Consider the following 12,665-nt stretch of genomic DNA (forward strand, 5'->3'; position numbering starts at 1 on the left):
GGGAGGGGAGGAAGGGGAGGGAGGGAGGGGAGGGGAGGAAGGGGAGGGGAAGGAGGGAGGGATGGAGGGGAGGGATGGGAGGGAGGGGACGAAGGGAGTGAGGGAGGGAAGGGAGGGAGGGGAGGGAGGGAGGAGGAAGGGAGGGAGGGAGGGAGGGGGGAGGGAGGGGAGGGAGGGAGTGAGGGAGGAAGGGAGGGAGGGGAGGGAGGGAGGGAGGGGGGAGGGAGGGAGGGAGGGAGGGGAGGGAGGGGAGGGGAGGGAGGGAGGGAGGGAGGGAAGGGAGGGGAGGGAGGGAGGGAGGGGAGGGAGGGAGTGAGGGAGGGAGGGGAGGGAAGGAGGGGAGGGAGGGAGGGAGAGAGGGAGGGAGGGAGGGAGGGAGGGGAGGGAGGGGAGGGAGGGAGGGAGGGAGGGAGGAGGGAGGGGAGGGAGGGGAGGGAGGGAGGGAGAGAGGGAGAGGGAGGGAGAGAGAGGGAGGGAGGGAGGGGAGGGGAGGGGGTGAGGGAGGGAGGGAGGGGAGGGGGAGGGAGGGAGGGAGGAGAGGGAGGGGGGAGGGAGGGAGGGAGGGGAGGGAGGGAGGGGAGGGAGGGAGGGAGGGAGGGAGGGAGGGATGGGAGGGAGGGAGGGGAGGGGAGGGAGGGAGGAGGGAGGGAGGGAGGGAGGGAGGGAGGGAGGAGGGATGGAGGGAGGGAGGGGAGGGAGGGAGGGAGGGAGGGAAGGGAGGGGAGGGAGGGAGGAGAGAGGGAGGGAGGGGAGGGAGGGATGGAGGGATGGAGTGAGTGAGGGAGGGGAGGGGAGTGAGGGAGGGAGGGGAGGGAGGGAGGGAGAGATGGAGGGAGGGAGGGATGGAGGGAGTGGGGGAGGGAGGGAGGGGAGGGGAGGGGAGGGGAGGGAGGGAGGGAGGGAGGGAGGGCATACGCCGACGACGTCCTCCTCATCCTGCGCTCCCTGGCTGATGTCGCCCTGCTGCACGAGTGCCAGGAGGTCTTTCCGAAAAGCCTCCTCAACAAAAATGAACTTGGCAAAAAGTGCAGCGGCTGCTGGTTGGAGCGTGGGACCAGACCGAGTGTCCCGAGAAGGCAAAAGCCATCCATTGGAGCACAACATCGCTGCCGCACCACCTGGGAGGTGTTCCTCGGACCAGAGGAGGAACCACCGCGGAGGAACCGGGTGGAGCTGGAGGAGAAGGCGAAGGAGCGGCTGGCCACCTGGAGTCGCCTGTGCAAGTTCCTCACCTTCAGGACAAAGACGTTGGTGGTGAACCAGCTGGTGACACGTCCGTGCTGTGGCACCGACTCTTCTCCCTACACCCCCCCATGAGCCTCGTCAACGCGCTTCAGAAGCGAGTCCTCGACTCCTTCCCGTCGGGTGGAGGACACCGGAGTCGCGGCTGGGGGTCCTGGCCCTGCCACTGGACGAGGGGGGCGGTCACGGGCTGGTGTGTGTGCGTGCGGAGTCAGCTGGCCACCTTTCCGACTGCAGGCAACGCAAAAGTTCCTGAACCACGCCGCTCCTGCACCGGCCTGGAGCGTCACGGCCTCCTTCCTCCTGAAACAGCTGGGGGAGTCTGCAGTGCTCCAAGCAACTATTCTACGTGGACCTGCAGGGCCTCCCACCGGGGCAAGCTGCCACCCTTCTACAGGAGCGTCCTGCAGACACGGAGCTCCCTCGCCATCAGGAGGCTGAACCAGCCGCGATCGGCCGAGGATCTGGCCTTCGAACCGATCCTCAGGAACACCACAGACAAAGCTGCCATCCACCACCACCACCACCACCACCCCTGGCATGGAGAGGCGCCTCGCCAACGCGCGGCTCACCAGGACGGGAGATCTGGTGGAGCCTGAAACACGGAGGCCGGTGGCTCGGACCGGCAGACGTGGCCGCAAAGACAGTGGGGGGGGCTGCAGTCGCTCCGGGTGGCTGCCCGGATCCTGGCCGAAGCCAAGGGGGCCTCCTCAGCGGCAGCGATGGGGAGAACGCCCCCCCCCCCCATCGGCGTTGGGGATGACGAGGCCCCTCTCGATCCCCCTCCACCGGAGCTCTCAATCGTGCCAATGCATCGCCAGTGCCGACAAACGAAGGCGGATCGCGACCTGTGCCGGCTGGAAGACCTGCCGGAGGTGGCCTTTGCGAACGTCAAGAGGAAGGTGCTCTACTCCTACACGGTCCGGTTCCACCAACAGGACACCCTGAGGAGCCACAAGGACCATGCCTGGAGGAGAGCCCCTAGCCCTGCGTCTCTCCGGAGAGGCCTCGCCGGAGGCAACTCTACCGCAGACCGACGTACAGCCGCATCGGCGACCTCGGCTGGAGCATCGCCCACGGCACCGTCACCACCGACGCCTCTCCCCGGCGCGCTTCACCGACACGTCCCCGGAGTGCCGGTTCTGCGGTAAAGCGGAGATGGTGGCGCACCAATACGTGGAGTGCAAGAGCCTGGACTCGCTGTGTTCAAGGTCCAGAGAAACATCCTCCTAAGGTTCAGCCTCCACTTCTCTCCACGACGGTCCTCATCTTTGGATACCCGAAGGGCGACGGACCCCAACATCTTCAGGGGGCTGGTCAACGTTGCTCTTCGGCCACGCCAAAGCCTCGCCGTGTACAGGGCGAGGAAGGTGGCCCTGGAGGGCCAACGTCCGGCCAGCAGCCTGGGCATCTTCCGCGCTCCGGTCGGAGCCAGGGTGAGTGTGTGTGTGGGCTGGAGTTCCGCCGTGCAGCGGCGGCTGACCCACGCCGTGCCGGCCTTCGAGGAACGGTGGGCAGCTGGAGGAGGCCGCGTGCTCGGTGGCAGATGACGGTAGAGAGCTCTGTCGCGTGCAGATTGTGAGCTACCCGTCGGAGGCCGTTGGACTGTGGGAAGGGCTGCGTGCAGATGCAGCACTTATCGTAGTTATAAAGAAAAAAGAGAGTGGGCGAGAGAGAGAGCCAAATGGAGTAGGAAGAGAGGGGGCAGAGAGAGAGAGAGGGGGGGCGGAGAGGGGGGTAGAGAGGGAAGGGGGCAGAGAGGGGGGTAGAGAGAGAGAGAGGGAAGGGGAAAGGAGAGAAAAAAAAGATAAAAAAAATATTAAATTTTGATTTAAAGCTTTCGTGAATGCAGCAATTCATATTCTTAGTTTTTTCGGTATTGTTTTATATATATTTTATTATTTTGTTGTTTCCCTTCAACGTGACTTTACCGAAAAAACTAAGAATAATAAAAAATATATATTGTTGGGTCTTTCATTTAAAGGGGGGGGGGGGGGGGGTTACATAAAGCAAAGCATTAACAACAAAAAAAAACCGAAATGATGGACGAAGCAAAGTGCCGACTACACCGAGCATCTTCTTGTTTCCTCTAATCGTAAAAAAAGAGGGGAGGGAGGGAGGGAGGGAGGGAGGGAGGGAGAGAGGGGAGGGGAGGGAGGGAGGAAGGAGGGGAGGGAGGGAGGGGAGGGAGGGGAGGGAGGAGGGAGAGAGGGGAGGGAGGCGAGGGAGGGAGGGAGGGAGGGAGGGGAGGGGAGGGAGGAGGGGAGGGAGGGAGGGATGGAGGGAGGGAGGGAGGAGGGAGGGAGGGGAGTGAGGGAGGGAGGGAGGGAGGGAGGGAGGGAGGGAGGGAGGGAGGGAGGGAGGGAGGGGAGGGAGGGAGGGGAGGAGGGAGGGAGGGAGGGAGGGAGGCGAGGGAGGGAGGGAGGGAGGGGAGGGAGGGAGGGAGGGGAGGGAGGGAGGGAGGCGAGGGAGGGAGGGGAGGGAGGGAGGGAGGGAGGGGAGGGGAGGGAGGGAGGGAGGGGAGGGAGGGAGGGGAGGGGTGGGAGGGAGGGGAGGGGAGGGAGGGAGGGAGGGAGGGGAGGAGTGAGGGAGGGAGGGAAGGGAAGGAGCGAGGGGGAGGGAGGGAGTGAGTGAGTGAGGGAGGGGAGGGAGGGAGGGGAGGGAGGGAGGGAGGGAGGGAGGAGAGGGAGGAGGGGAGGGAGGGGAGGGGAGGGGAAGGAGGGGAGGGAGTGAGGGAGGGGAGGGGATAGGAGGGATGTACGTCACGTGTCACCTGACTCACCTGCCGACTCGCGTCGACTTTGCTCGACTGCCCCCAACTTTGACCCCCATCGCACCTCTCGCTGTCGGCGCCATCTCGAGACGGGCGGACATCAGAGAAGCTACCTCCGAGGTCCGCTCTTCTTCAAGTGACACTCTGTGCCACACGCAGAATGGAAACCCCGGGTGAAGCGGATACAACGGGAGCTGCTACCTCTGAGATCCCTTCGTTTTAGTCCCTTGGCTCCAAGCAACCTCTCGCGAAATTGGTTGCGGACAAGCACACCCCGAATTAATGTTCCGTCCGCGCAAGGCGTGCTTGGAACAAAAGAATGCTCTGTACGGGGCAATTACATCGCCATGCCCTGCAATTATAGGGGCGCGCTCCTTCCTCCCTTGTTTCATTAATCACCCGTGCATCCCGCGCCCACGGGGAGGGGTTATTGCTGGAGTGAGGCGCCTCATTCCCGATCCCCCCATGGGCATTGTCGTGCAGGATTGGGTGGGCGATCGCCTGGCCATTGGATGCAGAATCCACCGAAAACCCCCTCGCCTCTGCGCACATTCGAACGTGGAGCTTCACGGAGGCTTGTGGCACCTCCTGGTGTCAAGCCTCGTCCGACGACCCTAGCCCTTACTTTAACCGTGGCCCTGAACTTCGGGGCCAGGGTTAACTCCGGCGCTAAATATAACCCCACTCCCTTACCCTGCCTAGCACTAATCTCAGCACTAAAATCTAACTCTAGCCCTTTCCCCTACCCGGCTGCAACCGAAGCCATAACCATAGCACGAAATCTAATCCTAGACCTCAGCATAGGCCGAACCTAAGTCATAAGCCGAACCCTAGCCATAACCCTAAATCTCATCCTAGCCATAAGGCCTAACTCTAACACTAGCCCTAACCCTAACTCTAACACTAGCCCTAACATTTGTCCTAACACTACCTCTAACACTTGCCCTAACTCTAACACTAACCCTAACTCTAACACTAGCCCTAACACGTGCCCTAACACTACCACTCGCCCTAACTCTAGCCCTAACTCTAACACTAGCCCTAACACTAGCCCTAACTCTAATACTAGCCCTAACACTTGCCCTAACACTACCTCTAACTCTAGCTCTAACTCTACCACTCGCCCTAACTCTAGCCCTAACACTAGCCCTAACACTAGCCCTAACTCTAACACTTGCCCTAGCACTAGCACTAACACTAGCCCTAACACTTGCCCTAGCACTAGCCCTAACACTAGCCCTAACACTTGCCCTAGCACTAGCCCTAACACTAGCCCTAACACTAGCCCTAACACTATCCCTAACTCTAACATTAGCCCTAACACTAGCCCTAACTCTAACACTAGCCCTAACTCTAACACTAGCCCTAACACTAGCCCTAACTCTAACACTAGCCCTAACACTAGCCCTAACACTAACACTAGCCCTAACACTAGCCCTAACTCTAACACTAGCCCTAACACTAGCCCTAACTCTAACACTAGCCTTAACACTAGCCCTAACTCTAACACTAGCCCTAACACTAGCCCTAACACTAGCCCTAACTCTAACACTAGCCTTAACACTAGCCCTAACACTAACACTAGCCCTAACACTTGCCCTAGCACTAGCCCTAACACTAGCCCTAACACTAGCCCTAACTCTAACACTAGCCCTAACACTAGCCCTAACACTAACACTAGCCCTAACACTAGCCCTAACTCTAACACTAGCCCTAACACTAACACAAGCCCTAACACTAGCCCTAACACTAACACTAGCCCTAACACTAGCCCAAACTCTAACACTTGCCCTAACACTAGCCCTAACCCTAGCCCTAACACTTGCCCTAACCCTATCCCTAAAAATAGCCCCTAACCCTATCCCTAGCACTAGCCCTAACACTAGCCCTAACACTATCCCTAACTCTAACACTAGCCCTAACACTAGCCCTAACACTAACACTAGCCCTAACACCAGCCCAAACTCTAACACTAGCCCTAACACTAGCCCTAACTCTAACACTAGCCCTAACACTAGCCCTAACACCAACCCAAACTCTAACACTAGCCCTAACACTAGCCCAAACTCTAACACTAGCCCTAGCACTAGCCCTAACACTAGCCCTAACACTAGCCCAAACTCTATCACTAGCCCTAACACTAGCCCAAACCCTAGCCCTAACACTTGCCCTAACCCTATCCCTAAAAATAGCCCCTAACCCTATCCCTAGCAATAGTCTTAGCCCTTTGTCGAGGCGTTAACCCATCCAGAGCCTAGGCCTGTAGCCCTTAGCCCTGTCTCTAACCCCCGTCGAAAGGTCTACACGGGACTGGGATTTGGAGGTGGTGTGCGATGCCAGGACACGGGACCTCATTCAACAAAGAGGTTCGTGCTTTCCCCTTAACGGGCGGGGGCAGGACAGTTTGTAACCACTGTGAAAGCTGATCCCACGTTCTGCACCGATGAGTTTCTCGCGTACCTGTGAACCCCTTGCCAGTGCCCTGCCTTATTACACACCAATCCAGAACTTATTGGTCACGTCGTGCCCCTTACGCTACGCTATACACTACTATACACTAGATCATGCACTCCGGTACGCTGCACTATAGGCTATGCGTCTCTACGGCTCTCTGTGTGAGTCAAATATACAGCAGAGGGCGTCAGGGGTCGGGATCGAACCCACGACCTCCTGCACACCAGGCGAGGTAGTCAACATCTCCCTAGCCACCGTGATGATGATGATGAGAGAGACGCAGACTCCAAATATAAATCAGCAGGCGTCAGGGCCGGGATCGAACCCACGACCTCCTGCATACCAGGCGAGGTAGTTAACATTTCCATAGCCACCGTGATGATGATGATGATAGAGACGCAGACTCCAAATATAAATCAGCAGGCGTCAGGGGTCGGGATAGAACCCACGACCTCCTGCACACCAGGCGAGGTAGTCAACATCTCTCTAGCCACCGTCATGATGATGATGAGAGAGACGCAGACTCCAAATATAAATCAGCAGGCGTCAGGGGTCGGGATAGAACCCACGACCTCCTGCACACCAGGCGAGGTAGTTAACATCTCTCTAGCCACCGTCATGATGATGATGAGAGAGACGCAGACTCCAAATATAAATCAGCAGGCGTCAGGGGTCAGGATCGAACCCACGACCTCCTGCACACCAGGCGAGGTAGTTAACATTTCCCTAGCCACCGTGGTGATGATGATGATGATGAGAGAGACACAGACTCCAAATATAAATCAGCAGCAGCAGGCATCGTCAGGGTCGGGATCGAACCCACGACCTCCTGAACACCAGGCGAGGTAGTCAACATCTCCTAGTCCACCGTGATGATGATGAGAGAGACGCAGACTCCAAATATACAGCAGCATGCGTCAGGGGTCAGGATCGAACCCACGACCTCCTGCACACCAGGCGAGGTAGTCAACATCTCCCTAGCCATCGTCATGATGATGATGATGAGAGAGACGCAGACTCCAAATGTAAATCAGCAGGCGTCAGGGGTCAGGATCCAACCCACGACCTCCTGCACACCAGGCGAGGTAGTTAACATCTCCCTAGCCACCGTCATGATGATGATGAGAGAGACGCAGACTCCAAATATAAATCAGCAGGCGTCAGGGGTCGGGATAGAACCCACGACCTCCTGCACACCAGGCGAGGTAGTCAACATCTCCCTAGCCACCGTGATGATGATGATGAGAGAGACGCAGACTCCAAATATAAATCAGCAGGCGTCAGGGGTCAGGATCGAACCCACGACCTCCTGCACACCAGGCGAGGTAGTCAACATCTCCCCAGCCACCGTGACGATGATGATGATGAGAGAGACGCAGACTCCAAATATAAATCAGCAGGCGTCAGGGGTCAGGATCGAACCCACGACCTCCTGCACACCAGGCGAGGTAGTCAACATCTCCTAGTCCACCGTGATGATGATGATCAGAGAGACGCAGACTCCAAATATAAATCAGCAGGCGTCAGGGGTCAGGATCGAACCCACGACCTCCTGCACACCAGGCGAGGTAGTCAACATCTCCTAGTCCACCGTGATGATGATCAGAGAGACGCAGACTCCAAATATAAATCAGCATGCGTCAGGGGTCAGGATCGAACCCACGACCTCCTGCACACCAGGCGAGGTAGTCAACATCTCCCCAGCCACCGTGGCGTACCCCGGGGTCTGGGCGTAAGTTCTAAGAGAGGCGCCGATGGTCCCTGTAAATTGATTGCATTGTTGTGCCTGAGAGCTGCAAATGAGCTTGCGGTTTCCAGTCTCGAGGCATTCCGACGTCTCATTACCTGTCGAATTCGTCAGCGCACGCCAATTTTTTTGATTGGGGGCGGCAATTATCGTCGTCGTTATTTTAGGGGCAAAGGGGTTCTGAGCGCTTCAAGGTGACGTGATTTTGCTCGATGTAGTCGATCACGCGGTGAACGGACGACGAGCAGCGTGCATCCGCGGGTGCTTTGTGCGAGTCTGTGGGTCTCTGTGTGAGTGTGGGTTTCTGTGAGTGTGTGGGTTTCTGTGTGAGTGTGTGGGTCTCTGTGTGAGTCTACGGGTTTCTGTGTGAGTGTGTGGGTCTCTGTGTGAGTGTGTGGGTCTCTGTGCGAGTCTGTGGGTCTCTGTGGGAGTCTGTGGGTCTCTGTGCGAGTCTGTGGGTCTCTGTGTTAGTCTGTGGGTCTCTGTGTGAGTGTATGGGTCACTGTGCGAATCTGTGGGTCTCTGTGCGAGTCTGTGGGTCTCTGTGTGAGTGTATGGGTCACTGTGCGAATCTGTGGGTCTCTGTGTGAGTCTGTGGGTCTCTGTGTGAGTCTTTGGGTCTCTGTGTGAGTCTGTGGGTCTCTGTTTGAGTCTACGGTTCTCTGTGTGAGTGTGTGGGTCTCTGTGTGAGTCTCTGGGTCTCCGCGTGAGTCTGTGGGTCTCTGTGCGAGTCTGTGGGTCTCTGTGCGAGTCTGTGGGTCTCTGTGCGAGTCTGTGGGTCTCTGTGTTAGTCTGTGGGTCTCTGTGTGAGTGTGTGGGTCTCTGTGTGAGTCTGTGGGTCTCTGTGCGAGTGTGTGGGTTTCTGTGTGAGTCTGTGGGTCTCGGTGTGAGTCTACGGGTCTCGGTGTGAGTCTGTGGGTCTCTGTGTGAGTGTGTGGGTTTCTGTGTGAGTCTGTGGGTCTCTGTGTGAGTCTACTGGTCTCTGTGTGAGTCTATGGGTCTCTGTGTGAGTCTGTGGGTCTCTGTGCGAGTCTGTGGGTCTCTGTGTGAGTCTCCAGGTTTCTGTGTGAGTCTGTGAGTCTTTGTGTGAGTCTGTGGATCTCTGTGTGAGTCTCTGGGTCTCCATGTGAGTCTGTGGGTCTCTGTGCGAGTCTGTGGGTCTCTGTGCGAGTCAGTGGGTCTCTGTGTGAGTCTGTGGGTCTCTGTGCGAGTCTGTGGGTCTCTGTGCGAGTCTGTGAGTCTTTGTGTGAGTCTGTGGGTCTCTGTGTGAGTCTTTGGGTCTCTGTGTGAGTCTGTGGGTCTCTGTGTAAGTCTACGGTTCTCTGTGTGAGTGTGTGGGACTCTGTGTGAGTCTCTGGGTCTTCGTGTGAGTCTGTGGGTCTCTGTGCGAGTCTGTGGGTCTCTGTGTGAGTCTGTGGGTCTCTGTGCGAGTGTGTGGGTCTCGGTGTGAGTGTGTGGGTCTCTGTGTGAGTGTGTGGGTCTCTGTGTGAGTGTGTGGGTCTCTGTGTGAGTGTTTGGGTCTCTGTGTGAGTGTGTGGGTCTCTGTGTGAGTGTGTGAGTCTCTGTGTGAGTCTGTGAGTCTCTGTGTGAGTCTGTGGATCTCTGTGTGAGTCTCTGTGTGAGTCTGTGGGTCTCTGTGCGAGTCTGTGGGTCTCTGTGCGAGTCTGTGGGTCTCTGTGCGAGTCTGTGGGTCTCTGTGTGAGTCTATGGGTCTCTGTGTGAGTCTGTGGGTCTCTGTGTGAGTCTGTGGGTCTCTGTGCGAGTGTGTGAGTCTCTGTGTGAGTGTGTGGGTCTCTGTGTGAGTGTGTGGGTCTCTGTGTGAGTGTGTGGGTCTCTGTGTGAGTGTGTGGGTCTCTGTGTGAGTGTGTGGGTCTCTGTGTAAGTCTGTGGGCTCTGTGCGAGTCTGTGGGTCTCTGTGCGAGTCTGTGGGTCTCTGTGTGAGTCTACGGGTCTCTGTGTGAGTCTATAGGTCTCTGTGTGAGTCTATGGGTCTCTGTGTGAGTCCATGGGTTTCTTTGTGAGTCTATGGGTCGTTATGCATGTCTATGTCTCTCTGTTTGAGTCTATGGCACTCAACGTGAGTCTATGGGTCTCCGTGTGAATCGCTGGCTCTCCTTGCGAGTCTATGGGTCTCTATGTTATTGAAATATACAACAGGTGTCAGGGTCGGGATAGAACCCACGACCTCCTGTGCATCAGGCAAGGTAGTCAACATCTCCTAGACACCATGATGATGAGGGAGAGAGAGAGACGCACACTCCAAATATACAGCAGCAGCAGGCATCGTCAGGGTCGAGATCCAACCCACGACCTCCTGTGCACCAGGCGAGGTAGTCAACATCTCCTAGACACCGTGATGATGATGAGAGAGAGACGCAGACTCCAAATCTACAGAAGCAGCAGCAGGGTCGGGATTGAACCCACGACCTCCTGTGCACCAGTCGAGGTAATAAACATGATGATGAAGATGACATTGGAAGGTGTCTCCCGAATGCGAGCACCTGAGATTCGATGAGTTTTTATTTCCAGCCCGAGGTGGGTTGGGGGGGGGTTGGGGTTCACGTGGGATAATAAAAGATCGTCATTTGATTGATTTATATATGTATTGGTTTTAAAAATATATATATAATCTACGTCTTGCCCGAAGTCACCAACTCTGCTGGGACGTGTACCGACACGTCGACAGATAGCTGCATGTGCCACGGGGTTCCCTGAGAAGCGTCTTGATCGGAACGAGGCTGGAAGGCGTTAAAAATATATGGGAGGGAGGCGATTAAAAAAGATGAATACATGAACTTAAAGAGACATTAAACAATATATATTGCAAAGGTAAGGCGAACGACTGTGCCCCGTATGTAGGTCGTTGCTGAGCCAAATGATCGCTCAGCGAAGTGGCTTATGGCCATCATCATCAGCACCATCATCAGCATCATCATCACCATCACCATCATCACCACCAGCATCACCACCATCACCACCACCATCATCACCACCACCACCACCATCACCCCATCACCATCATCATCACCACCATCACCATCATCATCACCATCATCACCATCATCACCACCACCACCAGCATCACCACCATCATCACCACCATCACCACCACCATCACCACCACCACCACCATCACCACCACTATTACCATCACCACCATCACCACCATCATCACCACCATCACCACCATCATCACCACCATCACCACCATCACCACCATCACCACCACCACCAGCATCACCACCATCATCACCACCACCACCACCATCACCCCATCACCATCATCATCACCACCATCACCATCATCATCACCATCATCACCATCATCACCACCACCACCAGCATCACCACCATCATCACCACCATCACCACCACCATCACCACCATCACCACCATCACCATCACCACCATCACCACCATCACCACCACCATCACCATCACCACCACCATCACCACCATCACCACCATCATCACCACCATCACCACCATCACCACCACCATCACCATCACCACTATCACCACCACCATCACCACCATCACCACCATCACCACCATCACCACCACCACCATCACCACCATCACCACCACCATCACCACCATCACCACCACCATCACCACCACCATCATCACCACCATCACCATCACCACCATCACCACCATCACCACCAGCACGTGCGAATGCATGGTGGCAGCAGCCGGGTACTCTAAACGCGTGCGGTGATGTTGATTTTAAAAGTGTGGAGAGACAAACCCCGGAGGAGGACCCGTAGATAAATCCTCGTGACCACCACGGGGTGAGAGAGGAGAGAGACGCAGACTCCAAATCTACAGCAGCAGCAGCAGGCATCGTCAGTGGCAGGGATTGAACCCACGACCTCCTGCACACCAGGCGAGGTAGTCAACATCTCCTAGCCACCGTGATGATGATGATGAGAGAGAGACGCAGACTCCAAATTTTCAGCAACAGCAGCAGCAGCAGGCATCGTCAGTGGCAGGGATTGAACCCACGACCTCCTGTGCACCAGGCGAGGTAGTCAACATCTCCTAGCCACCGTGGTGATGATGATGAGAGAGAGACGCAGACTCCAAATCTACAGCAGCAGCAGCAGGCATCGTCGGTGGCAGGGATCGAACCCACGACCTCCTGTATACCAGGCGAGGTAGTCAACATCTCCTAGCCACCGTGATGATGATGAGAGAGAGAGAGACGCAGACTCCAAATCTACAGCAGCAGCAGGCATCGTCAGTGGCAGGGATTTAACCCACGACCTCCTGCACACCAGGCGAGGTAGTCAACATCTCCTAGCCACCGTGATGATGAGAGAGAGAGACGCATCCTCTAAATTTTGATTTAAAGCTTTCGTGACTGCAGGGATTCATATTCTTGATTCTTTCGGTAAAGTCACCACCACGTAGAAGGGAAACAATAAAATAATAAAAATATAAAAC

Source organism: Petromyzon marinus, chromosome 80, assembly GCF_048934315.1.
Source record: "Petromyzon marinus isolate PM22_M1 ecotype Great Lakes invasive population chromosome 80, UKy_Petmar_22M1.pri1.0, whole genome shotgun sequence".
Taxonomy (NCBI): Eukaryota; Metazoa; Chordata; class Hyperoartia; order Petromyzontiformes; family Petromyzontidae; genus Petromyzon; species Petromyzon marinus.